The sequence below is a fragment of the Cariama cristata genome, unplaced genomic scaffold, assembly GCF_000690535.1.
Source record: "Cariama cristata isolate BGI_N322 unplaced genomic scaffold, ASM69053v1 scaffold14836, whole genome shotgun sequence".
NCBI lineage: Eukaryota > Metazoa > Chordata > Aves > Cariamiformes > Cariamidae > Cariama > Cariama cristata.
In genome coordinates, this window is record NW_009622810.1 from 1 (window position 1) to 27,436 (window position 27,436).

Sequence of the window (27,436 nt, forward strand, 5' to 3'; positions counted from 1 at the left end):
AGAGACAGAGGAATAAAACCCAAGAAAAACATGTGATGCACAGTGCAATTGCTCACCCCCCACTGACCAAAGCCCAGCCCAGCCACAAGCAGTGACTGGACCCTCCCGGCCAACTCCCCCAGTTTATATACTGAGCGTGACGTTCTATGGTATGGAATAGCCCTTTGGGTAGCTCGCGTCAGCTGTCCTGGTTATGTTCCCTCCCAGCTTCTTGTGTACCTCCTCGGTGGCCGGGCATGGGAAACTGGAGTTCTTGACTTTGCTAAGTCCTTGCTAAGCACTACTTGGCAACAACTAAAACATCAGTGTGTTATCAACATTATTCTCATACTAAATCCAAAACACAGCACTGTACCAGCTACTAGGAAGAAATTAAATTCAGGACGCTAGGACAAGAGGAAGCTGCCTTCTGATTTTGTCCCCGTCCACAGCTCAGTGGTGTGTACAGAAGTACAGCTGGAGGCCGGAGGGGCCTGGCTGCATCCAGGCAGCCGTGGAACGCTGGCAGGGATGGAGTTTTCGCCAGTTGTGCCACTGAGTTCGCTGCAAAAGAGACAAGAAGGAATAAGATTTTAGCAGAGGGCATGCCCTGCTGCCTGTGTACAGAGGTGCTGGCTCTCTGAGGAAAGCCAGCCAAAGACCTCCACCTCCTTTGAGTTGAACAAGATTTCTCAGTTTCCTCTAATTTCTTTTGCTCTCTACAACCTAAAGCTTGGCCCGTCCTGTTTCTGGTTTTGCTGAGCTCCCACCCTGAGCTCCTCACTGTAACATCCGAATTGCTCCCAGAGGCAACTCTGTCGCATTGCACTGTCTCTCCCTCCTCTCTTCTTTTTCCTTTGGCAAACAGTGTCCACCACCAGTCCCCTTTTTACCCCTCCACGACCTTCTCTTACTCACTCCTCCTTCTCCCCATGTCCATCCTCCACTATTCTTTCTCCTGACATCCTCCCACATTCTCGTTGCCCAAGCTCCTCTGTCCCTCCACTGCCACCCCAGTTCCCTCACTCTCTTCCTCCCCGCCTGCTGTCTGCCTCCTGCTCTAACATTTCAGCCAATTTTGGCCATCCCCTCCATGCAGAGGTCATTCACGCAGAAACAATAAGATACCACTTAGCCAAGGTCTTGAGTATAAAGGCAGAGGTTGGCAGTGTCAGAGCAGGATGCAGCATCTTGCCATCTCTCGCACGTCTCCGCATCACTAACTCCAAGATCCCGGGGGTATGTGAGAAGGAGCAGCTAATGACAGAGTGGCCCAAATGCCAGGCTGACACCAAGAGTGTTAGTGGGTCTGGAGTCCCACAGAAATGTGGGGCATTATGGTTATGAGTTCCTTCGGACAAGGGCCTACCTGGAGCTCAGGCTCTGCCCTATTGAACAGTGTAGTTCAGGTGGGACATGAGAGCAAAAAGGGTTTGCCATAAATACAGTCATGGGGTGGCAATGTCAGGCCCCCACCTTTTGCATTGTAGGAGCTCTGATAAGTTTGCCATTTCTCACATTTCACATATGACCTCTCCCTGCAGCTCTTTTCTGCCCTAGACAAGATCTGAGAGGATGCCCTGGTCAGCATGCCAGAGGGACCCAGTGTGGGGACAGGCGTGCAGGGACAGAGCCAAGAGGCAGCTGCAGAAGAGGGCCAGCAATGTTGTATTCTCCTTTCCAGCCCTCAGCATTCAAGGTGCTGGTTGGGCCAGGAGCGGGCTAGGACCTGGCCACTGATTTCAGCAGCACCACTGGAGTGAAGCAGTATATTCTGGGTATAACTTTGGGGTTTGTTTTCTTCCAGGTCCCTTCAAGCCTTGTGATCACTTGTTTGAGAGCTGGATCATCCGCCTGGGAGTCTGGGTCATCGTTCTGGTCTCAGTGCTCTGCAATGGGCTGGTCATTCTGGCTGTCTTTGCCTCTCCCAGTTACCTCTCTCCAGTTAAGCTCATCGTCGGTTCCATAGCTGGAGCCAACATGCTGACCGGCATTTACTGCAGTATGCTAGCTCTCGTCGATGCCCTGACCTACGGCCAGTTTGCCAAATACGGCGCCAAATGGGAGATGGGTGCAGGCTGCAGGGTGACGGGATTCCTGTCGGTCTTTGCCTCCGAGGCTGCCATCTTTCTGCTGACGCTGGCTGCCGTGCAGTGCAGCATTTCAGTCTCCTGTGTTCGGAGCTATGGAAAGTCACCCTCCTTAGGCAAGGTGAAGGCTGCTGCCTTTTGCTGCCTGTTGCTGTCCTCTGTGTCTGCCGTTCTGCCTCTCTTCTCCATTGGGGAATATGGAGCATCCCCTCTCTGCCTCCCGTACCCCACCCCGGATGGGAAACCCACCACCCTGGGCTTCACTGTGGCCTTGGTGATGACAAACATGTTCTGCTTCCTGACTATCACAGGCACCTACATCCGACTCTACTGCAACCTGCTGAAGGGGGAGTTCAGCGCTGTCTGGGACTGTGCCATGGTCAAGCATGTGGCCTGGTTGATCTTCACCAACTGCCTCCTCTACTGCCCAGTAGCCTTCCTTACCTTCTCCTCCACGCTCAACCTCTTCCTCCTCACCCCAGAGGTCATCAAATCTGTCCTCCTTGTGGTCTTGCCCCTGCCTGCCTGCCTGAACCCCTTGCTCTACCTGCTCTTCAACCCCCACTGCAGAGATGACCTCCGCCTGCTGAGGCAGAAGGGCCAGGACAAGGGGAGCTACCCCCAGTCCTGCGGGGCCGATGACGTGGAGAAAAGCTCCTATGACTCCACCCAGGCTCTGGTGAGCTTCTCTGACATTGACCACATATTCGAGACACCCAATTCCCTGGGAGGCCACCCCATCCTTGACAGCTACAGCTTCCCCTCCATGACGCTCGTCCCCTGCCAGCAAAGGGTGGGCACCAGGGGGAAAGAGAGGGGCTTCTCTGAGCATTGCCCATGCCTCAATGACAGTGAGGTGCTGATCACTTCAGAGAGCCAAGATCTGGCTGGCAGCAGCCTACGGATAGCCTTCTTCCCCTCCCCACCCACGCCATCCTACACGTCTCATTTATAAACTTCCTCTGAGTAGCCATGCCAAACAGCCCCACACCACACACTGAGGGCCAGCCCCAGCGCCGGGTGGCCAGCAAGGTGACAGCAGGCTGCTCCATGTAAAGCACCAGTACAACCCATCTACCCTCATCCCCCATCATATCTGCCTGGGCAACAGGCACCGCTCTGCCAGCTGCCACTCACCTGGAAGGGCTCGGACTGAGCTCCAGATACTCAGGGCTGGCCACGGGAGGAGATAAACCCCCTGCACGAGTGTTTCTCCTGCTAGGGACTGCCTGGGAGAGAGCCCTACCAGCTCAGAAGATGGGTCAGGGAGACCCTTGTCCTCACCACCCTGCAGCATTACAAGCATGTCTGCTCAAGGCAGAGACGTCTTGGCAAAAGCCATTGCTCTGTGTCAGAAACACATGGAAATGGCTGACTGCAATGACGTGGCCTCCCATAGGGACCTCAGGCCGTGTCCTCCAGGGTAACCTCTGCAGGTCCCACAGATCCCTGGAAATGGGCTTGTGTCTGCCCCACGCCATTGACTGGAAGAGTGGAAGAAGTGGGTTAAAAGTAGCGTATCCATGTGTGCACCTGAGGTTTGGACCGCTTCTGTTTTGGTGGATCTGTTTGGTGAGGCTCTGTTTCATCCACTGGGAGCCTCATGGGTTGGGCAGGACCCCCACTTTCAGTCAATACCAGGAGCTGGGGATGCTCAGCCCCTCTTTCAGGCTGACCCACAGTATCTAACAAGAAGTCTCTGAATGCCAAGGCAGCCAAATCCAAACACCTCCCTGGAGAAACCGATGTGCTTTGCCCGAGGTCACTCAGCAGCACCTGGCCAAGCCACCCAAGGGAACGCCATGCTGCCTCCACCCTCATTGCTCCCTCCACCTTCACACGCTGTAGCCCACTTGGAGCACTCCTGTCTACAGTCACCTGGCTCCTGGTCAGGTGCAGTGAAAATGGGGTCTGGCTCCCTCACTGCCCCCAAATCTCACTCCTGGAAGAGGCTGTTGGTTCTTGGGTACATGTCCCTCAGGCAGAATAGCCATTTTGAGGGCTGCATTTGCCCTCCCTTCCCTATTTTAAGAGCAGCTTGTGTAGGAGGGAATGGAAATCAGCCTTTTGGGATGATGGTATCAGGAGGACACAGGCCACTGGGAACAGTCTCAAATTCGCTCCCTGCAACTCAGGGATCTCCCAAATCCATCCTTTCCATCACAAACCCTCCCACTACCACCCAACACAGCAGGGAGCCCCAAGGTCAGAGCTCAGGCCCTGGGCAAAGCTTTGGTTCTGCTGACATTACTGCAGCTGTATGTCATTCATTCTTGTGAGATAATAAATGAGCCCCATTGCTGACCAGTGGCTGGCCTCTGCCCTTTCGCGTGTGAAAAGCACCTTGTTGGTTCATTCAGTGGCTGGCTGCCTGCCTCTCCCAGCCAAGCTGGGCTGCTCTGGCCTGGGTGTTGTCTGTATTGCTTGAGCGAGGACTTGGAAAACGTTGTGTCCACATCAGCTGGCACCATCCTCCCCACCTCTCTTCTTCAGAGGGAAGAGCCAAACGGCCCACCTTATGCAGCAGAATTACCCCACCAGTGTCCCTCTCCAGACCCCGTGGACCAAACCGACCTGGTTGCACCCTGTGATTTGCTGCTTGGCTGCCTGGTTTCATGAGCAGGACAGTCTGCTGCATAAAAGTTTAAGGACACCATATAACAGGGTCTCTCCATGCTCTCCCCAGTCAGAGACTAGCTCTGCTTCCCTTCTACATGAGCTCTGTAGTCTTATCTCAAGAGAAAACCTTGAGAGATCAGCAGAAAATCAGAGAAATGAGATCCAAAGATTAGAGAAGAAGTTGGGAACCCTAAATTTAGTGACAAAATTCAAAGCTTGGCTATGCAGTTCTGCTGGGAACTATGAAAAACATGCCATGTTGTGATATTTGAATCCTGACCCAGACTTCTGATATCCTACAGGTGCTCAAAATCAGTTCTCGTGCTTGGCTCATTAAAAACACTGAGCCATTTTCTTCCATTTCCTTAGGGCTGCTCGTGTGCACATGACTGGGAAAGATTCATACCTAGTTTGATCTGCAGAAATAAAATGCTCCTTCAGAAGCGGCATTATACCTCCCCAGCATAAATCCAGATTCCCCAGCATGTATCCTAACTCCTTAAGGAAATCCCTAATTACAAGACACCCCAAAATAAACCCCACTGACATTGACACAATGAGCATCATTACAAGCCACAGACTAACCACAACACTCTCTACCTGAAATCCTCTGCACTGCACTGCTGCCGGGAGTATTCATGCCACGCCAGCAGGCATTAAGGTACCCAAACGAACACGTGACAGACAGCTGTCCCCAACGGACAGAGCTCATGAGCTCTCTATGGGCAGCGGGTCATCAGGGAAGAGTCACACAACATCATGGTAGCAGGATCTGAGCAGTACTTGGGACAATAAAAGCAGGATGCTGCACGGTCACTGTAACAGAAATTGAGCCCCCCATTGTCCCAACTGGTAGATAGGGTTCCCAAAATATATGGACGTTATGCACACTTCCTACACACAAGTCAGGCTGCCATGGCTGGAGAGAGTGTGGTGTAGAGCCAACAGCTTCCTCTTAGGATTACATGAATTACAGCCCTCATCCAACCTGCCTGTCCCTTACACAGTCTCAGCCTAGCTGGTCACATCCCACTGTGACATTGTCGTAGGTGTCTCAGGTGGTGACATGGGGTAGACCAACTAGCAAACCGTTACAGACATCCTTCATGGTACTGGACGCAGAGGAACAGGTGAGTCTGAGTTCAAGACCAGTAGGAGTCTGGCACAGACAGCTTTCCAGGGCTCATGCTCGTCACCTCTGGAGTCGGCTGAAGAGGAGGAACAGCATCCGAGAGTGCCCAGCCCAGGAAGAGCCTCAGATAATGACAGGGTTGATGGAGGCATAGGCACTGTCCTTCCCAAGAGCAATAACATTTCCCCAGGAAGCTGTGGAAAACCCCACTATGGGGCTGGGTAAAAGCCCTCTGGAGCATGTGGGGTCCTAGTAGTCAATGTGGGACTTCCCACCCCCTTTTCTCACAGACAAGGCAATGGCCAGAGGCCCTGCTGGTCTTGTTTGTGGCAGAGCACAGCACAGCCCAGCACAGCTAAACTGAGCCCCACAGCACCTCGCTCCATCTCTCAGGGCCTCCACAGCAGAAGCTGCCTATGTATGTCCTGACCATCACACCCTGCTCATCCACAATCCCCACTCCACCCTGTCTCTGACCTCACTTGTGTCTTCAGGCACACACCTGGAGGGTGTCCCCTGTGAAGGGGACATTGCCTATGCCAAGGACAGGCTGCAGGGCACCTCTGGGGAAGGAGGGACTGAGAGAGCCCTAGGCCACCCCAAAGGGCTTTGAGCCCAGAAAGAGGCACATTGTAAAGCACAGAAACACATCATTGCTCTTCAGCGCTGAACATTTTCCCATCAAAGGTCCATAGGCACCTACAGGGAAGATTTGGTGAAACTATTGCCCCTGAAAGCCAGTGCTCATCTCACGGCAACCCAGGAACCGTCTACCCCAAAGAGAAAAAAGCTACTGGGTGCAGATCCCGTGCAATGCACCAGCCAGCACCCTCTTTCCACTTCGCAGAGCCAGGTCTCATCAGGCTCAGAGCCCTTCTTCACGGTACTTCTGCACAGGCCAGACTCCTTCCTTAACTGAGTAAAAGCTTGTCATGAAGCAAGGATGAGACCTGTTCCCCATGCTTCCCTGGGGCCATGAGGATCCCCTCAGAGCCCATTTAGAGCAAAAGCACCCTGAAGCCCTCTCTGAGCTGTGGTCCCTGCAAGATTGCTAAAAGGAAAGGAAGGAGCATAAACACAGAGCATGTTCTGTCCTGACCCACAGAGGTGCCTGAGAAGCAGCGAGAGCTTATGGAGCTGCAGAGGTGCAGGAAACAGAAAACAGCATCCTCCCCTCTGCTCTTGCAGGCCATAAATCCAGAGCATGAACTCTCTGGCAAATGCTCATTAAAGTGCCTTTCATCACATCTCTAACAGTGTACATATGGCTTTCCACCCTACCAAACACTAAATTCAGTCATTATTAAAAGCAAAAGTAAAAGCAATCCTACACCATTCCATCTCCCTTCTTAGAAGCTGGTTTGGCCCTTACTGGTGCCAGGCTGAGCACCTTCAGGCAGCTCAGCCCTCTGCCAGTCATTAAGTAACGGAGGGTAACCCTGCTGCTCCACAAACAGCACAACCAACCTGGATTACCTGGTCAATCAGGAGTCAGCTTGGACTATGTAAACCACTGCTGGTCAAGCAACAGAGGTGTGAAATGACTTCAGTGAGCCCAGAACAGAGGGCAGTTCTCGCTCCTCATCCTCTACCAGCAAGAACTCATGACGTTGCTCTTCTGCCTCCTGGACTAAGCTTTGGCAGTGAGACACCACGCTGTCTGGACACCTCCCTTCTAGATGAGAAGGCCACCAAATGTTAGCATGGGCCTCCCAACAGCAACCAGAGGTCCTGGAAGCATTGTGAGATCTTTTCATTGGAGACAGGGCCCCCCTGAATTCCAAGGAAGGGGATGTATGCAACTAAGGGAGTGAGAGAGGAGTTTAAGTCCGGGCCCCGTCCCTGTATCATGATTTCTCCTGGTTGGAAGAGGTCTGGCTGCCAAAGAGCCCCAGCCAGGGGTCAGCGGGTCGCACCTCATGGTTGGACAAGTGGAGCTGGGCTGTGAGTCCCAGCGCAATAAGGCTATGGTTCTGTCAGTGTGATAGAGTGGGTTGGCAAACCCCCCCACTCAGCTGGTGGCCCTGGGTCCCCTCCGTCACAGCAGAGGTTTCCAAGAGCTGGTGGCGGCACACTTTACAGGTGCTGCCTGAAATGTCTTGAGTGAGCAAGAGGGCACAGAAGTGGTGGGACACATTGAAAGGGAGAAGGACAAGGCCACGCTGCCCTGTGGGTGATATTTTGGCTGATTCAAAGGCAGAGACCTTCTGGGTAGCTGGATGACATGAGGAGCTGCTCTGGAAGCCATTGTCAGGGCTGGGCACCTTTGAGGTTTCCCCTGCGTGTCAGCAAGGCACTGTCAGGACACCCTGAAAGGGAGAGACAGCATGTTTCAGGGAGGATTGTGGCCCTGAGGGACCTGGAAGCATTGTCTAACAGGACAATGTAGGGACAGTTTGTAGGCACTGTCAGATGTCAATTTTTCACTTGTTCAGCCCTCACGGCTGTAGATGTACAACTCCTCTGAAACTAAGCCAGTGAAGCAAACACCCTACGGTATTATTTATTCAATCTCATTGTTTTTTCCACCAGTGCTGTGATTTCTGGAAGCCAAGGCCATGATTCGGAACGCTGGGAATGGCAGCACTGCCGCAGCCACAGGAACACAAATGATAAGAAGCAAGCTGTGCACGGGATTACAATATCTGGTACTAGGCTCCTTAGAGGACAAAGGAAAACAGAGATATTTTGGAGAATGCAAGCCTTTCTTCGAGTCTAAGATAGACCACACGTCAGGTCTGGCAGTTGACCTCAGCAGTTTCAGGTTATACTCTGAGCTACCAGAGCTGTCATCGTCCCTGGAGATGTTCAAAAAACGTTTAGATGTGGCACTTCAAGACATGGTTTAGTGGACAGGGTGGCATCAGGTGTACGGTTGGACTTGATGATCTTTGAGGTCTCTTCCAACCATAATGATTCTATGATTCTATGATTCTACCAAAGGGTTAATGCCTTTTCCCTACTGTCCAGTGACACAAAACCATATTCACATTTTGAGACAATCTCTTCCAAACCTGCCCCAAGAACCATTACTGTTCAAGACCTGATTGGGAACTTCCAGGCTATCTCATTCATACAAAGTTTGCTGGTTTGAGCTCCTGGAAGCAAAACTGAGGTATTTCATCTCAACTTTTTGTCTGTGAATATCTTGTTAGCTGTAATTAAAAAATCCCCTGCCATTTAGACCCAACATTTCTCCATATGGACATTGTGCTCCCAGCCCTGAATCCCCATGCACCTCTTCCTTCCATCACAGACCCCAGGAAGGGGATGCTGGCTGGTGTAGGCACAGACAATCCAGAGCAGGAGCATCAAGAAGATCAAACATTGGCTTTTGCTCTTAAAGTGAAAGACATCGTGATCTGCAATCTCCACTGGCCATGACGTAGGTTTCCCTTGTATCTGCCGCATTCTACGGTCTTTGTCAGAGTTTCAGGACGGAGCAGTCAAAGATGGGCAGACTGGCATAGAAGAAGGTGAGATCTGATGGACTACCTCACAGAGGACTCTCAGCTACAAGAGACATTGAGTTTGACCCCAGGGACCCAGGGCAGAGCATGGAGCAACCGCCTCGTGGCATCCTGTGCTGCCAAGGAAATGGCGTAGCACACTTCATTCCTCTGCTGGGTAAAGGCCACACTGCTTTCAAGCAGCGGACAGCTGGGCTGTCCTATGCACTTGGAGCCTTCAGGCATGAGTCCGGTAACCGGCTGTTCCCAGGAATGCAGTCAAAGCCACAGATCTGTCTGAAATCTACCTTGCTTCCAGCTGTATGCTTCCCATGGCCAGAGGAAGGAGAAGCACCACTTTGAAAGGTGATAGGCAGGAATGTGGTGCAGAGGAGGCAGGCTTGGAAGGGGTTAAGAATTAACAGCTTGTTCTGATTCCTCTGGCCCATATATTCTCCCACTACTACACTGGGAGGTATTCTGTTGGGAAGCAGAAGTATTCTGGGAAGTATTCTGCTAGGAGAGTTCTCAAACTTCGGATGAAAGCAAAGTGTGTGCAAAAATCTCTCCAGCTATTTTTCAAGGTATACCAGCAAACTCAAGATCCTTGCTCATTGTCTTCTCTTCAGATGTATCTAGGATGTCATTGTACAAACAACTGTCAAGCTGACCCTTGGGAAAAATCACAGGAAAAGATGAATTCCCAATGTGAGAAGCCAACATGGAAAAAAGAAAAAAGTTCCAGCTTCCTGAATGCCTCAAAACTGGAGTAACTTCATTGCAATTAGTGGGGAAGAAGGAGCCCACTCAAATACTGGCTAGTCATAAACTCAGTTAAACACTTTGACCTCTTCTGTGGCACCTCCCCCAAGACCCACGGGGCTTAAAGAATTAAGATTTGGCTAGGGCAGTGGGTCATTAAGTAATGATCACTATCTCCTATCCAAAAGGGCTCCCAAGGGACAGATATTAACAATGAACAGGTGCTTAAAGATGCAGAAAGACATGTTTTCTGAAGCATTTTGCTATTTACTTATGATTGGAAACAAACATCCAGGATGTGTAGGACTGCTACTAAGGCCTCAATGTGGAGTGAATGATGGACGGAATTGGGGAATGCTGCAACTGGCTCCTTTCTTTCCCTGGTATTCACTGGGATATGCCCTTTCTGCAGCTCCACATGGAATCAAGCAGCAGTCCCCTCTCGGGACTGAGGTTCCTTTTGTCCACTGAAGACAGTAGGTGTGTATGTAAGAATGCAGACAGCACCCTAATACCTAGGAGTAGCTGGAGTAGTTAGCTAGGAGTATCAGCTCCTGCTGCATCCACACTTGCGACACAGAGCAAGTAGTATGTCCCTCCACATGGGCTAGCCAGCTTCCCCATGCCAGACCCACAGAGCTCTTGAAATGCTGGTCACTTGATGGGAGTTAGGAGTACGAGCATCTCTGAGAGTTCCCTCCTCTCAGCCTTCACCTGGTTCTCAGGCACAAGGATGCAGAGAGTGCATTGCATTAGCTACCTGTGGCAAGTATTGCTCAGAAGGAGTGGATGATGCCTCGTTCCCTCCAGAAGTGACAAACAGCAGTTCAAGTGCTGCCTTGAACAGCCTGAAGGGAGGAGCAAAGCACCAATCTCCTGACCAGCCCAGCAAGAGCCAAGACTATATGCTGTGCTGAACTACAAGCTAAGGGACCATTTTTATTCTTCTTTCTCAGCTTCCAGTGCCATAAAATATTCATGATAGTAAATCTATCTGAGTGAGATTAATTAGCATGTCTTACACTTCTCCTCCATTGCATCCCATCACAAGAGGGTACCTGTATTCAAATCCACTCAGAAGTTTTTTAATGAGTTTGTCTTTCTTCGGAAGTACTTCTAAATCATCATATCCTCTCCCTCTTTATACTACAGATAAGCTTATTCTGCCTGCTTAAAGGCTACTTGTCACTTGCCTTCTCCTAATATTTAAAAATATCACTATGAAATATCATACTTTTTGATATGCCTATCAGGCATAGTCTGCTTTTAAAGATAAAGCGCTTATATCATTCTTATCACTTATTCTTAAGAATAATCCCACACTATTCCAAAACGACATCAAGAATAATCAGAAAAACACAGAATCAGAAGCACTGAAGTTGGAAGGGACTTCTCAAGATCACCTAGTCCAACCTGCCTACTCAAGGAGGATCAGCTACAGCAGGTTGCCCAGGACTGCATCCAGTCAGATTTTTAATAACTGCATGGATGAGGAGACTCAACAATCTGTTTGGACAATACATTCCAGTGCTTGACCGCCCTCATACTAAAAAAGTGCTTTTTTATGTTCAGATGGAATTTTCTGTACTTCAAATTGTGCCCATCACCTCTTGTCCTGACACTGAGCACCACTGAGAAGAGTCTGACTCTCTTCTTCATTCCCTCCCATCAGGTATTTATACACATTGACAAGATCCCCCTTAGCTTTCTGTTCTCCAGGCTAAACATCCCAGCCCTCTGAGCTTCTTTTCATATGAGAGATGCTCCAGGCCTTTAATAATCTTTGTGGCCCTTCACTGGACTCTCTCCAGTAAGTTCATGCCTTTCTTGTACTGGGGAGTCCAGAAATGGACACAATACACCCGATCTGGCCTCACCAGTGCTGAGTAGAGGGGAAGGATCACCTCCCTCCATCTGCTGGCAAGTCTCTTCCGAATGCAGCCAAGGATGCCGGCGGCCTTCCTTCCCAGACGGGTGCATTGCTGGTTCATGGTCAGCTTGTTGTCCACTCAGACACCCAGGTCCTTCTCTGCAGAGCTGCTTCCCAGCCAGTCAGCCTCCAGCTTGTACTGATGCATGGCATTCTTTCTTTTCCTACATAAGCCTATGCATGGTCAAGAAAGGACTCTACATGGGCTGCTCTATCTTTCTTTACTCTGTAAATGCTATTGTCTGTATATTTGATTTCAGACATGGGCATGCGCACGCACACACACACAAATATCCAGTAACCATGAATATGTGCACATTATTCACTCATTTCTGTATAAAAACACCTTAGCTCCCTCCAAAGTCCTGCAAATCCCATCCTAAACTGCCTTGTGCATCATCCTGAGAAAGCAAGAAAATTATTCTCTGTCGCAGTGTGTAGAACTAAGTTTATTCACAGTCGTAGTGCAGAGCAGTAACCAAGCCTTCTCAGCACAGAACGAAGGGGATTAGGGATTTCTCTACAGCATCCAAAACTGTCTGTTAGAGAGAGGACACAAAACTGGATTAGCATGGCAATCTTCTCTCTCTTATCTTTCCAGAGCTGTGGTTCTCACCTTCCAAGTCAACCCATGGCATGTTTCTTTCATTTACCGAAATGTTGGACTTTTTCTGGCATCCACAGCAGCTCAACAAGCACAGTTTCATTTGCCATGACTGGTGTCTCAGCACTGTGAAGTATCAAAATCCAATGATGGCAATCTCATTTACAAGTGTGCATTAATATGTAAAGGGAGCTACACTGGTGGAACTTTAGTGTTAGGAAGCTGTAAGAAACAGGAATAGAACAGCTTATTTAAGTTACAGCATCCTGTCCCGATTCACCTGATATCACTTTGCCCATAGCCCTCATTCCCTTTTTTTTTCTTTGAGACACAAGAGGGCCATAGATACTCTTGCATTCAATATCCACAGTCAGATCTGATGTTTATGGAGGAGCATATGACAAGCCAAGGAACACATAAAGCTTCAGTTAATAACTGAAATGTGCCAGTTCTGTGAGAACACTAAAAGGAATCAAGTCTATGGAAAGAAGTCTCCTTCTAGGCTCTTCTGGGACTTAATAGCAAGCAATTAAGACATTTGTTCAACATGCTGAAATTATCTTTGGATTTACAACTTTGTTATTGATTGCACGGTGTGGCAATGTCTGGGTAAAGGCTGGGATGCAGCAGTGTTTTTCATGTATATCCTGCAGTGAATGTTACCTACATTGAACTACTGCTAATACTGTATAATGTCATAACTCCAAGAAGGGAAACAAGGCATGGTCTAGACAGACGTATTGGTATCCAAAACATAGAGAGTAATGGCACATCTTTTCCCCATAAAAAAATCAAACATGCTCTTTCATTACTCATTGCAGTTTCCATCATCCAAAAGAAAAAGGGTAGAAATGCCAGGCTGCCAAAGTACTTCTTTGAACAGTATTAAGCAACTGGTCATTCATTTATGACTATCATCACAAAAGGACTGTTACAATCAGGACAATCAGAAGCCATTCTTTACTTATTCCTTTTAAAAATGTTCTGAAATAAAACAAAATATAAAATAAAAAGCATGACCCACCAGGGGACACAGGAGATGCATTCTTCACAAGGAATAAAGCATTGTGTTTGAAGGTAATGACTAACACCACATCAAAGACAACAACCTAAAACCAGAGGGGATTGGCCAACCAGTGAACATCACACATAAATGTTGTAAGATCTGTTTCTTTAAACCCATTAGCTGATTTTCCTGAAGTGTAAATCAAGTTGACAGCAAAGCCATCTACAAACTAAACATGCATCTTCCCCTCTTCCTGATGACAGCATTTTCTTTGCTTGGGGAGAGACCGGGTTATTTGTGGTATTGTCTCCCTTCCTTATCCAGCAGCCTGGGATAGCCTTAGAGACAAAGAAAACTTCTAACCTGTAGGACATGACCAACGGTCCTGATTCTGCTGTTGTCCAGCTCAGGGACATCCTTACGCACCACAGTACACTCCCAGTATGCATGTCCAGGCTTTCCTATCTCATTGCAGAGGGACAGGAGGGAAGCAGGGGGAGATGCACAGTTGGTTTCCTCCTAACATAACTCTTGACCAGAAACACCGGAGGGCCTGTTGTTTGCATACAACCAAACATACTTTCTAAGACTTATTACTATAGCTTTCCCAGCCAAGATGTAGGAGAGAGTAAAGGGCCAGGAACGTTGTGAGTAGAGGCAAAAACTAGCTCCTCCTCTCAAAAATGTTTTCCTACATCCATGTTTACACCGCGGTGTGTGGGAAGAACAGATCCTGAATTGCTGCCAGTCTAGGGATGAAATCCAGCAGCTGCTCCACACCACCTAGGAACTATTCAAGGTTAATTCTGAACAACAACAACAACAAAAAAGCAGCTAGTTTCATTATGGATGATTTCCTGAACTAGGGGAAGAGAAGAGGATGGAGATGGATTAGTTGTTTTTGTGGCAATGCGAACTTTTTCTAACATCAGCTGTTCGGGAAACTACAGCCTTCAGCAACACAGCTAAAGTGACCCTAATCCTCAAGGAAAAAGCAGATGCAAACTTGAGTCCAAATTTGCCACTGAGGTTAAAGGGGTGCCCAAAAGAAGTCCTCTCGCCTACACAGTGCTTCACAGCCAGGCTCTTCCTCTCCTTGGCTTTGCTGTCCCACAATAATGGAGCCACTTAACAAGCAGAAAAACAATTGCACTAAAAATTCTGCATTTGCTTTAGCTTCAAGCCCTCAGGAAAAAAGCCTTTTATGCTTTTAATTTTTTGTTATTCTCCTGCATGTTTTGCCAATTGAATCAATCAATTAACTGGATTATTTTCCTCTTCCACCTTCTCCAACCCACCTCTTCTCTTCCTCCTTCTCCCACTCTCACATTTAGATCTTTATTGTTCCTCTCTCTATTTTAAAAAAAAAAACTTCTGGTTTGGAAAAGTTACATAGCCAGAGTTTCACATTTCCTTTTGCCACCACATTGAAGACATCTGAGGAACATACTGAAGTGAATTTTACCCTGGACACACACATGTTCAGTTACATTAGGGGCAAAGGGAAAAAAGACAAGAAGGCCAAGCAATTTCCAGTCCAGTTTCTACAGCCTGGCTGGCCGTTCTCTGCCTTGCTGTGACTGGCAGGTTGTTCAAATCCTTCAGCCTCTCCCATCTCTCTGTCTCCACTTCACTGCACCACTTCTTCTCCTCTTTCTGTTTCATCTCAATCTTGTTTCTGTGAACTGATTCCTGCTATTCATCCCATGCAAAATAAAAAAAAAATTATAAGAAAATAGAAATAAAACTGTGCTGCAGAGCTGATGCTGCCAGGTGTAAGTTGAGTGAGCAAAGCTTTGAAGAGTCCAATACTCTCTTTTGTCAAGTGCTGGTGAATAAGGAACATCCCAGAGCCTCTGAGGCTTGCAGGGACAAGGGTCTTGATCTGACTGTGAGGTCTGTCCTGCCAGAGTCTGTCTGAGACAGAAGCACTACTGCAACCGGCTGAGGAGATCCGTGCCATAAGGACAGTCAGGCTGAGACCCTGCATGCTTGCAAAGAGCACAAGCAATGATGGGAAAATGCCGACAAGGCTGCACCTTGGCCAATGTGGTCCCAGGGGAGCACATGTCCGTCAAACAGAGGCTGAGCGGATCCCGCCGCTTGCACTGCTGACTGTTCCTGTGGCTGAAGTGGAGCAGCAGTCTCTTGGCTTTTACTCTCATCACATGATGGACAGCAGGAGCCCTCACCTGTCCTCCAGACCTCCGCTGAACCAGTGCATTGAGGTTAGGATTTTTGGAGAACCCCTTCTCCCTCAGGTTTATCTGAAAATCCCAGTCTTCAAAGAATAGCAAAACACAAAGGTAAGAAGCCACCATCAAACATCAGCACGTGGTGCACTAACGCTTTCTTCATAGCCCCACATGAGCAAGAAACGCTAGAAAGATGTTGCATCAGAGAGGTTGTACTGTGCAGACAGCTGGCAACTCAGTATCTCCTAATCTCCCTCACCTGCAGACAGCCTACAGATATCTTTAGCAGTCAGTATCAGGAGACGGGACAGAGAGCAAAGCCACCGAAGTCTGGAGAGGCACGTCGTAGGAAGAGGTGTTTGAGAAGCAGACCTCGTGAGGTCCATGTTCCAGGTCACAAGTAACAGATGCTAAATCGTCCCCCCAGGTCGCTCACAGAATCTTACCTCCCTCTACGCAGCAGCTCTGGCAGGAGGTATTTCCAGCTCTAACTTGACTAAAGCCTCTGACTTACTTCCCTCAAAAGCCTGCAGCTGGCTTCTGAGATTCCACATCATCAGACATCTTTCTGCCAGCACTTAGCAGCAGCTTCCTCCACCTGAAATATCTGGTATGCCATTGTCCCAGCTGTGATACATCCTAACAGTCCTTTTTCTTCCTTCATAGTAGTCCTTAATGACTGCTGTTAACAAAGCCTTGGGGAGTTTATAGTGAAGTGAATTGTATCAATCAAGTGAAAAAGAGGTAAAAATCAGCATATAAAGTTCTTCATCCTAAACTGATGGTCTGTGTTCCAAACACTGTGTCCAGGGAACCAACCCTCACCTCTTAATGCCTCACGCATGCTTAAGAGGAAGGCAGAAATTACAGCTGTATCACCATGTGCATACCATAGGGTGAGATGCAATTCACCTTCCAGAAACAAATCCTTCCAAGCTGAAAATGCCCTTTTTCATATGACATTCTTGCTCCAGTGAAAATTTCTTAAAGTTGAAAAAAAGAAAAAAGATCCTACCAGAGGTCCAGAGGTTAGAGCTCAGTCAGAAACAGGGAAAGAAGGGATAAATATTGGCTGCTGACCTGGATGACTCATCTTGCCAGACCTAGTGAGTGTGAGCCATTTCAGTGCAGGCTGGAGAGTTTCCAGATTTGAAAGGGGGGGAAAAAATTGGACCTCAGGTAATTCAAGGCACCCAAGGTAACTCCTGCTGGGTGCACACACTCTTCCCCGCAAGCTTGGTGCAACTACTCTCCTCTGCCTCTCCCCAACCAGAAAACCCTCAAATTGCACCACGAGTCCACTGTTAGTCGAGCCCTGTGCTCCAGACGGTCCATCCCACCAACCAAAGTATTTCTTGTGTCCAGCACACTTGATACGACTGCAAAGAATATTCCCAGATTACACTGCCATCTTTTATGGATCACTTCGAAGTTTAGGGCCACAGGGATACCCATGAGCACAGGTAACTTCCAAGGCGACAAAACCTTTCTGGAAGGAGTCTAAGCCTCCTACAGCTTTTCTTACTACCTTGCATCAGACAGAAGAAGTTCAGACCCACAGGCCGTTTGCACAAGCAAGACAGCCATTAAGGACAGGCATTGTCAATCTGTCTGGCAAAGCTTTGTGGGGCCTCTGGGTGCACATATACATGTGATGGACCTTGAGGACTTAAAAAAAAAAAAAAAAAAGAAAAGAAATTCCATTACATTTCTGGTAGTTCATAATATTGGGGAACTTTCATTTTTTGGTTAATTCATTTTTCCTCTTCAGCATGATCTCTTATTTACTGGAACTTCAAGGACACAAATTATGGCCTATAGAAACATAGCTCCATAAAACTTTAAAGCATATTATGACAGCAATCTTTCCTGCACAAAAGGCCTCCTATCCATTTCCCACCCCAACAACCGCATCACTCAAAGCACATCAACAGGCCCATTGCATTATTACAGTAAAAAGAAAAATCCTTATGGCTGTCATATTTAGACCTATATTAGAGATAGGTGGGTGTTGCCTTTTCATTCTAGAGGAAACAGGTGTCGAGAAGTCTTTACAGAAAAAATGTTCACGTATCTAGGCAAAATTCTCAAAGCATCAGCTTTCTCACCAGTGTATAGGCGTGGAGACATCTGCCTTTTCAGTTTTCCCTCACTTTCATCTAGGCCTTTTGGTTAACGAACACATAAAATGTGAATGGACATAGTTCCATATGCCCTGGACCTTTTTATGTAACATCAAAACACAGACCGGTTTAGAAACAACACTGTAAAGCATTCTGAGTTGCAAAACACAGCTAAAGGAAGTTTCACCTGGCTCTGGTGAACCACATAAAGACTCTGGAGCACTATCCCTACACAAAAAAGCCTGTAAGCAAAGCATGAAGACATGTTAGTAAACACAACAATACCAAACAGAAAATCTCTTAATGGCAATTTACGATTTTGAAATAATTTATACTATCCCAGATATGTTATAACAGTAACCAACATGTCCACAAGATCTTGGAGAGTTTCTAGACAGAGAAAACTTAAATATAAAAAAAAAACCTATAATATAACATACAAAAATTGAAAATAAATGCTGGAGCTTTTATAGTTTTCAATAGGATGTTTAGCTTAAACTAGAATACAGTCCTGTATGCTGAGAGATGAAAGAAACCTAAAATAATTTTGGTCAGACCAGCCCTCTGGAAGGCTCCAGTCTAACTCCCTACACAAAGCACGACTAACCCCAAAGCAAGATCAGGTTGCTCAGCACCTTGTCCTGTTAAGTTCTGAAACCCATCAAGGATGAGGATCCCACCAGCTTCCTGGTACTGGTCCCAGGGCTGCACCACTCAAATGGGGAAACATTTTGCAGCAGAATTTCCCTTGCTGAAATTTGTGTCCACAACCTCTTACCTTTTCAATGTGCACCTCTGACGTGGGCACATATTAGGCAGCTGCAGACAGCAAGATCTCCCCTTCGTCTCCTCTCCTCCAAGCTGAAACCCAGCTCTATCCGCCTCTCCTCATGCGTCCTGTGCTTCAGCCCCCAACCACCTCATCTGGAGTCTCCAAGACGTCTATGTCTTTCTTATGCTGGGCCACCCCAAAATGGACACAGTACTTCAGGTGTGACCTCCTAAGTACCAAAGAGAGATGAATAAACACTTCCCTCCACATGTTAGCTGCACTTTTACTAATGTAGCCCAGTATTCGGTTGACTTTCATTGCAGCAGCATCATTACAAGTGTGCATGGGAAACTGTGTCAGAAACCTTGCAAAAGCCAGGGGAAACAGCACCCACTGATCTTCCATCCACACAGCCAGTCATCTCACTGAGGAAGGTAAATGAGAAGATTTACCTTTAATAAAGCCACACTAACTGTTCCTAGTTACCCTCTTGTTCTTTGTGTGCCTTCATGTCCTTGGACATGGTTTCAAGGAGGATCCGCTCCAAAACTCTCCCAGGGACTGAGGTGAGGCTGACCGGCCTGTCATTTCCTTGATCCTCCCTTTTGCTCTTTTTGAAGACGGGTGTGACGCTTTTTTTCATGGCGGTCATCAGGATCCTTCCCCAGCTGCCAAGAGTTTTCACATATGATGTAGAATGGCCTTGCGATGACATTAGCCAGCTCCCTCAGTGCCCTCAAGTACATCCTGTCTGGTCTCACAGGGTGATATACACCCAGTTTCCTTAAATGACCTATGATTTTATCTTCTTCTAATGTACCTCTCTGTCCCAAACTCTGCCACTAGGCATGGATTCCAGGGAGGCCATGCTAGTGAACCCTGGGTCCTTTTCTATGTCCTTTGTCAACAGGACATCCAACCCATCCAGCAGTGGGCTAATATTTCCTAGCTCCAACCCTGCACATTCAAGTAATGTTTCTGTGTTCATTCTGGGCTGCCCATCCTTGCTTTCACTTTCTGTGCACTTAATTTTTTCATTTGAGCTTAGTCACGAGTTCCTTCTTCATCCCTGCTGGCCTCCTGCCACACTTCCTTGACTTCCTGCAGATCAGGAGGTCATCCTTGAAGATTTAGCAGCTTTCTCGGGCAGCTTTGCCCTCTGAGGGCAGCCTCCATTGCAATCTCACCTAACCCTTGAACATGCCAAAATCTGATTTCCTGGTGTCAGAATTGTTATTCTGCTGCTTGCCTTCCTCCCTTCTCTCAAATCCACCAAGTCGTGATTCCAGCAGCCAAAGCTGCCATCAGCTATCACATCCCCAACCAGTTCTTCCTTATGCATAACTAGCAGATCCATCACCTCCCCTAGCTGCCTGCCCAGCACTTCCATCAAAAATGAAATGACCATTAGACCTTACGGCAAGGCTCTTTCTGCTTTTTTCCTCCCTCATCTTCTGACCCGTGAAATCCCTGTCTCAAGCCTCACAAAATCATGGGACCTCTGCATCAACTGCACTGGGGCCCTCATCATACCAGCTAACCCTAATACCAGAAGAATGAAACTCCCTTGCAGGGGAAGAGGGGCAAAAGTCTCCCCACAGCTGCAGGGTCTAATTCTTTTCTGTGTGTCCTCCCATCTAGGGACAGAGATCTCCTGGGCAGTATGCACCAGACCCCTCCGAGGAGTGCTGGGCAAGCTGGGGATGTTCTGTGCTCTACTCCCACTCTGGTCCTCTTGTTTTAGCCTTTTAGGTACACCGTCATCCTTCTCTTTTCATTACTCGTCCCATGTAATCACTTGGACTCCTGAGTCTGGCACTCCAGCCCTCCCCACCAGCAAGGGACATGCAAGGGAAGGAGTACAGATTACACACATCACAGTATTCTAGGGAAGAGGTAAAGACTGAAGGTTGTGCGTAAAACTGAAGGTCTTGGTTTGGGTGAAAACCCACTCTGTAAAGATGAAGGCAAGAGAGAGGCAGAGATGTGCCTGGGTCCCACAGTCACTTCCTCACAAACCATCAAGGGCATGCCCTCAGTGCCCAACCACCAGTAGTGCAGGTGTCAGTAGATGTCTCCTAAGGTACAATTGCATGGCCATTGGGAGCAAAGTCAGGTAAAATGGGTTATGAAACAGAAACAGGGGTTAAATGTGTGGCAGAAGATGAAAAGAGACTGGTTCCAGTGGCAGCAACTCCAGTGCATGCTATGACAGCATGTGGGCTCCCCCGTGAGCAACAGGAGCACCACGTCAAGCCCTAAGGACAGGAACAACTTCCAGATCCTGTGCACACAAGTACTGCTTGGTGCTGTTGGGGGATCACCACTCCCTCGTGGTGGGCAGACTTTCTAGGGCTGATGTCTGGGAATTCAGCCTTGGGGAAAAGGTCAGGGACGCAGGACTCCCACAGCACGCCCTGCTGCCCAGCAGAAAGGACCTGCTTCCACAGCCATCCCACCGAGTGGATGGTACAGCTTGTGTGCCATACATGCTCCCACGGCAAAGCAGTAACACGTCCTTTGACATTTCAGATCCAAACTGGATAAAGCGCCGACTAACCTTGGACACAACATGACAAGACTCAAACATTGCCCTGCCTGGATGCCTGGTAAGCTAAGAGGGACCATTAGCTCCTGCTTGGGTGCTTCAGAAGAAATACCGGGGGTCTCTGCAGGCACTGGCACGTACATACGCACACACATGCACAGAGTTGGTATGGTGCTTACAACCCTGATGCGGGGAAGGTCCTCTCTTTGCAGAGCTGCTCTGCCCTCACCTGGTGTGTGGACACTTCTGCAGTCGTGCATCTCGCTGCATCTTGGGGCTATCGCTACACCACATCCTTATAACCTATCACTACAGCGTCTTTATCGGTGTCTGTAGAAGGTGCTGTACTCGTTTGCACATGGGCTCAGGGACCATTCTGAAAGTACCTGACAGATCACATCCAACAGGTATCTAAATCACACTCCAGAGACACATGCCATTTTAAAGATGAGCACAAGATAGCATCAAATGCTTTTTAAAGTGCTTCTCAGATCACACTTGTGAGACATTTCTTACAATATTCCTGAAGACACTCCCCAAATCTGGGGCCTTGATATCCAAAAGTCATTTTAAATTGACTCAAAGACCTCACCTAAGGGACAGAGCCAAGAAGAATTTGAAAAACTATCCAAAGCCTCAGCCCAGGAACCATTCGGTGACTCCTCTGAAAGCTGAAAAAAATTCTGAACTATAGATCCAGCACATCAGAAACCACAGCCAAAGCCAATTTTGAAAATATATAGATCTAAGGCCCCACCACAGCAATTTATCAAATGTCTCAGTGATCCCATTGAAGGGACATTTAGAAAATGCCCATTGGGCATTACTGATGAAACAATTGTGAAAATCGTCAAGGCAGTTGTGAAGCTGCCCTAGAGTCAAACCAAATGGATTTAATGTGAACATCTTGGTGGTTCTAAAATTGCCTCAAATAATACCACATAGAAGCCATTTTGGAAGTGATCTGTAATGTCAGAGCAGAGCCGTGAACACCCCATTAAAAGGACCATTAAAAAAAAAAACCAACCCACAACCCAAAAATCCCACAAAGCATCCAGTAATAAAAATCTTTTGTGTGATTTTTGGAAGCGTTCTCGTGGGGGCCTGTTGAAGGGATTTATACAATGATCCCTCAATTTTTTATGGCCCTGTTTACAATGGCTCCTTTGTGGGGATTTGGGCTTACTCTTGGCAGCATTTTTGGTCTCTTCAGTGTGTTTTCACAATAGCTCCACGATGGAGGTGGGGTATTTTTACAAGAGGCATTTCACAGATTTTTGGAAGACAGTTTACATAATGGTTATGTAATGGTGTCTTGGGGGAGGATCAGAGATTTCATTTGAACTGTCTGAGTGATGTTGGATTTGCGAGTATTTTCCCTGTTAAGGCTACGTTCATTGGACCACAGCACTCATTTTATGCCATGAAGAGCAAAGAGAAGACAATCATAATCACAGGATTTCCACTGCTGACTCCAGTTGCAGGGGAAGGGCTAGAACAGCCATATTGCAGGCAGCTAAAGATAACACCACCCTGCAGTTCACGGAGGAAAAGAATTGAATCTGCTAGGAATCTTTCCATGCTTACAGGCTGCAACAATCCCAAAGTGATCATCTGTGATGGTCCACCAGTGAGCCAGGCCAACACTGACTCCCTGACAGCTATCAGTCCCCTACAGAAAAAAATGTCAGCAAAGGAAGATGAGTGGGGTAGTCCTAGAAGAAAGACAGCCATGATGGGTCAGATGCAACTTCTCTTGGAGATGCACCTCATCATGACCCAGTAAAGCAGCCAAGGCCTTCCATGTGATGCATCTTGTTGCTAAACTGAAACTCTAGCCAGTCTTGCATTGCTGCTTCTTGTAAAAGAAGTGTCCCTGACATGAGCATTGCCCAGAATTGTTGCTTCTCTGACCAGAGAATGCAAAGCTCTGAGATGACACTGTGGGGATCTCTGCTCAGTCTGGGGACGTGCATCCGTGTGACTCCTTCTCTGGGCTGCAGGCAGTGATCATCACCTCCAACAGCATATCTGCCCTAGACCAAGTCTGCCCATGCTATTAGGGCCCACACACGCACAACCACTCCTCCCAGACCTCCGCATGTCCTTATGGATGTTTGAAAAGTTCAGATCATGGAAATCATCCTAGCCTTGACAAAGGTCTTATGTCTGGCTAGGAGAAGCCCTCCTGTTTGACTCCCAAGTCTAAAGCACCAATGACTTTTAAGGCCCATGACTGAGATTCTTCCCTCTAAGTCTGTCCTGGCTCTGCATTTATGAGGCTCATTGGAAGTCTCACTTCCACAGATTTCACATAGCAGTCATGAAAAGACATGCTGCCCCAGAAGGACAGTTGCAGTCTTGTAACTAACCTTTCTGAGTTGTTTTTTTATTATTATTACTATTTCTATTTACATTGCCCTCAGGTGTATCCAGCCTGGCTAATATCCAGGGAAGTGACCTTGTGATGCTGTACTGACATGTTATCAGCCGGATGGGTCCCAGCTCTCTCCACAGCTCCAACAAACCTCTTCCAGACATGAGAAACAGTGACAAAACTGCTTCCCTGCAAAGAGGAAAAGCAGAGCGGGGTTGTCATGTTTTCTTCACACAGACTTTCATACAGGGATAGGGAAACAGAAAGAGCATAAAGGGAAGAGTGGAAGTTATTGTGGAATATTTTGGCAGAGCTATGGGTGAACATGGACCACAGCAGCGACAGTCACAACCCTGCTACCTCTTGAGGACGGAGACCAGTCTGGTTCCCCCTTCCACCACTTCCCTGACAGTGAGCATGAGTTTCTCACACAGGGATCCAGCTGGTTTGCTCCACAGTAAAGCCAGATTGTAAATCAACATGTAAGAAGTAGAGGATCAAAGAGTCTGGGTCCTTTGACAACGACAGCAACAATAATCTTGCCCATCCCAAACTGGTAAAGTAGTGCTGAAGAAGAATCTGGAGCGGCCTGCTTCTGCCCTAGGCTTGAAGGAGAGCTTGAGTGCCCAAACACTGGCCTGTTCACAGAATCACAGAATCACAGAATCAATTCGGTTGGAAGAGACCTCTGGGATCACCGAGTCCAACCTTTGCCCTAACCCCACCATATCAGCTAGACCATGGCACTAAGTGCCACGTCCAGTCTTTTCTTAAACACCTCCAGGACTGGTGACTCCACCACCTCCCTGGGCAGCCCATCCCAATGCCCTTTCTGTGAACAAATGCCTCCTGTTTTTCCAGGAATGTCAGTTGCTCTGATAAAAGAAATCATCTCTTCTTGCAAATCTTGCTTCAGTTTTCAACTGAAGAACATCCATCAGGCAGCTGGACTGGAAAAGGATGAAGACATTTCTTTAAGCCAGGGCTTGTAACAAGAGCTGAAATGCAGAAACTGACTTTTTGTCCTAGAAATTGCACCACAAGGATTGAAAATGTGCTCGCGGGTCCCCAGATGAGCAGCCCAATGCAATAGCTAGCTGAAGCCAGTAGGCACTGTGCGGAAGACCTTGAGTCCCTCTAGCTTGTAGAGGATTATCCTCTAGAGGATAAACACCTTCCAGAGGATGTTCCCAAATCTGGTGGTGAATTTCATCAGTTTTGACCTAAGTGACTCACAGTCAATCCAGTTCCAATCCTTCTTCCTCTGCCTTCCCCAAACCATTCTTCCTCCCATAACAGCACCACAATTCTGTGTGCCTAGCAAGCATGAAGAATGTGTCTAGCATGGAATGAAAGCTATGAGAGTACAGAAAAAAATGGAAGCTCTTAAGACAAAATCTTTAAGAACAGAATCTTTAATATAAAATATTTCCCCTGAGAATGAACAAAAAAACCCATCAGTCTTACGTTTAAAAGTACGTTAGCTCTGTTGCGTTTAAGCCTCCAAAAGACTTTTTATCTTTCAAATAAAATCACTTTGTTCACAAATCAGAACTGGTTTGTAATGTTCTTGCCTGTACTTAGGCTAAAGCTCTTATTGATATGTCCTGGGCATATCTACCTTGTATCTCTAGAGTTCTTGCACATCTTTACTCCTCTGACACCACAGACTGCTGCCTGCAACTCAGGCTGACGATGTGAGCTCCTGGAGTATATGAAAGCAGACAAGTCTGGCATGGCTCTGTCCTATCTGTCTTTGATGCACTCCCAGCTCCTCCAAAAGCCATTTATCTGTTCACTGAAATCCTTGTGCCTCCCTATGACAGAGTTATGCTCGTCTGAGCCATAGCAGTCATTTTCCCAAAATACAGGCAGTTGTGGAAGTATTGCATTTCTCAGATTACTCTGATGGCCAATAAAAGCTCTGAAAACTTTTATCACTGTGAGACACAGGACAATAAGGCAGGATAGGAAAGGTTTCAACCATGATCCATAAGCAACAGTAAATGTAAAATGTCTCAAGCTGAGAATTTGGGCTCTGCACTGTTGGTCCCAAGGAAAATGGCCTGACTTGCCTTTCTATGGAGAAAGACTGAGTACATTTGAGAGAAGAAAGGCTAGAGTACAGCCTGAGATGTTGGGCTTCAAGGGGATCTTGCCTCAGTGTACTTAGCCTATGTAAGTTGGAGACATAGTTTCTGTGTATTAATTCTTCAGCAAACCAGATCTGATTTGCAGCACGAGTGGCAGGGTAACAGCTGCTTTCCCAGCATGGCTTGTGCGGGAGACACTGAGCTAGGATGTATTGCAGCTCTGGCGAGCCAAGCCAGTGCATCTGCTGGGTAACTGCTTCCTTGATGTCCCAGCAGAGGGAGAACATCTGAGTCACCATGAGTGCTCTGTTTTAGTCAGGTCATTCTGCAGGGTAGTCCTGGGGGCACGAGGAGCCAGGCCCTGGCTGGCCTGAACAGGTCTGCTGCACATGAGATTCAGTACCATCTGCCCCAAAAGTCATGCTGCGCAGACCACCAACACTACTTCAGTGTCAGACCTCATCCCACCACATCCCAACTGCCTCTTCAAATACGCCACAACATAGGCAGCTCCTCCACTTACTGGACTGGCACTGCCCCAGTGGCAAGAGGTCTCTAAGTTTGAGCCAGTCTGAGGGAGCAACCCAAAAGGAAGCCTACAGATAAGGTTCTTCCAGGTTTCTCCCTTGTACCATACTAGCTGGGATCTTTTTATGCAATTCCAGGGGACACTCCAAGAATAGGACAACAAGTCCTATCAAGTCAGGTCAAGTCAAAGAATTTAGCTCTGTGGATATGAACATAGACTCAAAGCACAATTTAGGTCTAGAGACCTCTGGAGGTCTCTGGTCCCAACCCACCCAAACCAGAGGCAACACCAATGTTACATCAGGTTGCTCAGGGCCTTGTCCAGGTACACTCTGAGTGTCTTTGGGAGCACGGTGCATTCTTACAGCACGTTCTAGAGAGCATCACCATTGTGTGATGGAACCACATTCTCATACATGCAGATGACATCTTCTTTTTCAAGGTTCTGCTCTACAAATATTAGCTTATTCTGAAAGAGCATTACTGTGGTAAGTTTATTTGTACATTATTTCTGAACCCTATGATGTCCTTTGCTCGTGTTACACATTTGCGAAGCTGATCTTTTTTATTTTCTCTATTTGAATTCCTTTTCCCTATTGTAAGCTTATTAAAAAGGAAAAAATATATGAAGAACATTAATGTGGAGAGCACCTCAATATATCTGTCAACATTAAAAACTAAGAATGTGTACCTATTTCATAAACATACAGTATAACACTACTCTCTGTGAGATATTTTTCATCCTTTGTGACATAAAGTTTAATTTCAATATGCAATTTTTACTATGGCCACCTTAGTTTTCCCAGATGTAAAAGAACATCTTGAAAAAAATAAAGGGAGTCATGGATTTTTTTAAATAGGTCTTCAAGACTGTCCAGGATTTCAGATATATCCTCGGAAAATCAACACAAGGTGTATGCCGAGACTGATTTGATGTATCTGTCGGGAAATGAGGAGTGCACAGCGCAAAGGTAAGCACTGTGCAGGCATATGCTGACTTTTTATCTCCTTTACTCCAGGCCACATCTCTCATGGACTGATACTCTGTTCTGACACTCTGGTCAAACGTGCCTCTTGATTTTAAGCTCCAAGAGGACCGTATGATAATGTAGTCTGACACAAAGTTTCAGTTACTGGTACCTGCCTCTAGCACAATAATTTCTGCTTGATCTGGATTTAGAGAAAGAGATGCTGCTTACTGATTTAAAGAACTGACATGGCAGAGCATC

At 47.4% G+C, this 27,436-nt stretch overlaps 1 pseudogene; it reads left to right on the forward strand.

Annotated features, from left to right (window-relative positions):
* Positions 1-1,725: 1,725 nt before the first annotated feature.
* LOC104163476 lies at positions 1,726-3,024 on the forward strand (annotated as a pseudogene).
* The last annotated feature ends 24,412 nt before the right edge of the window (positions 3,025-27,436 follow it).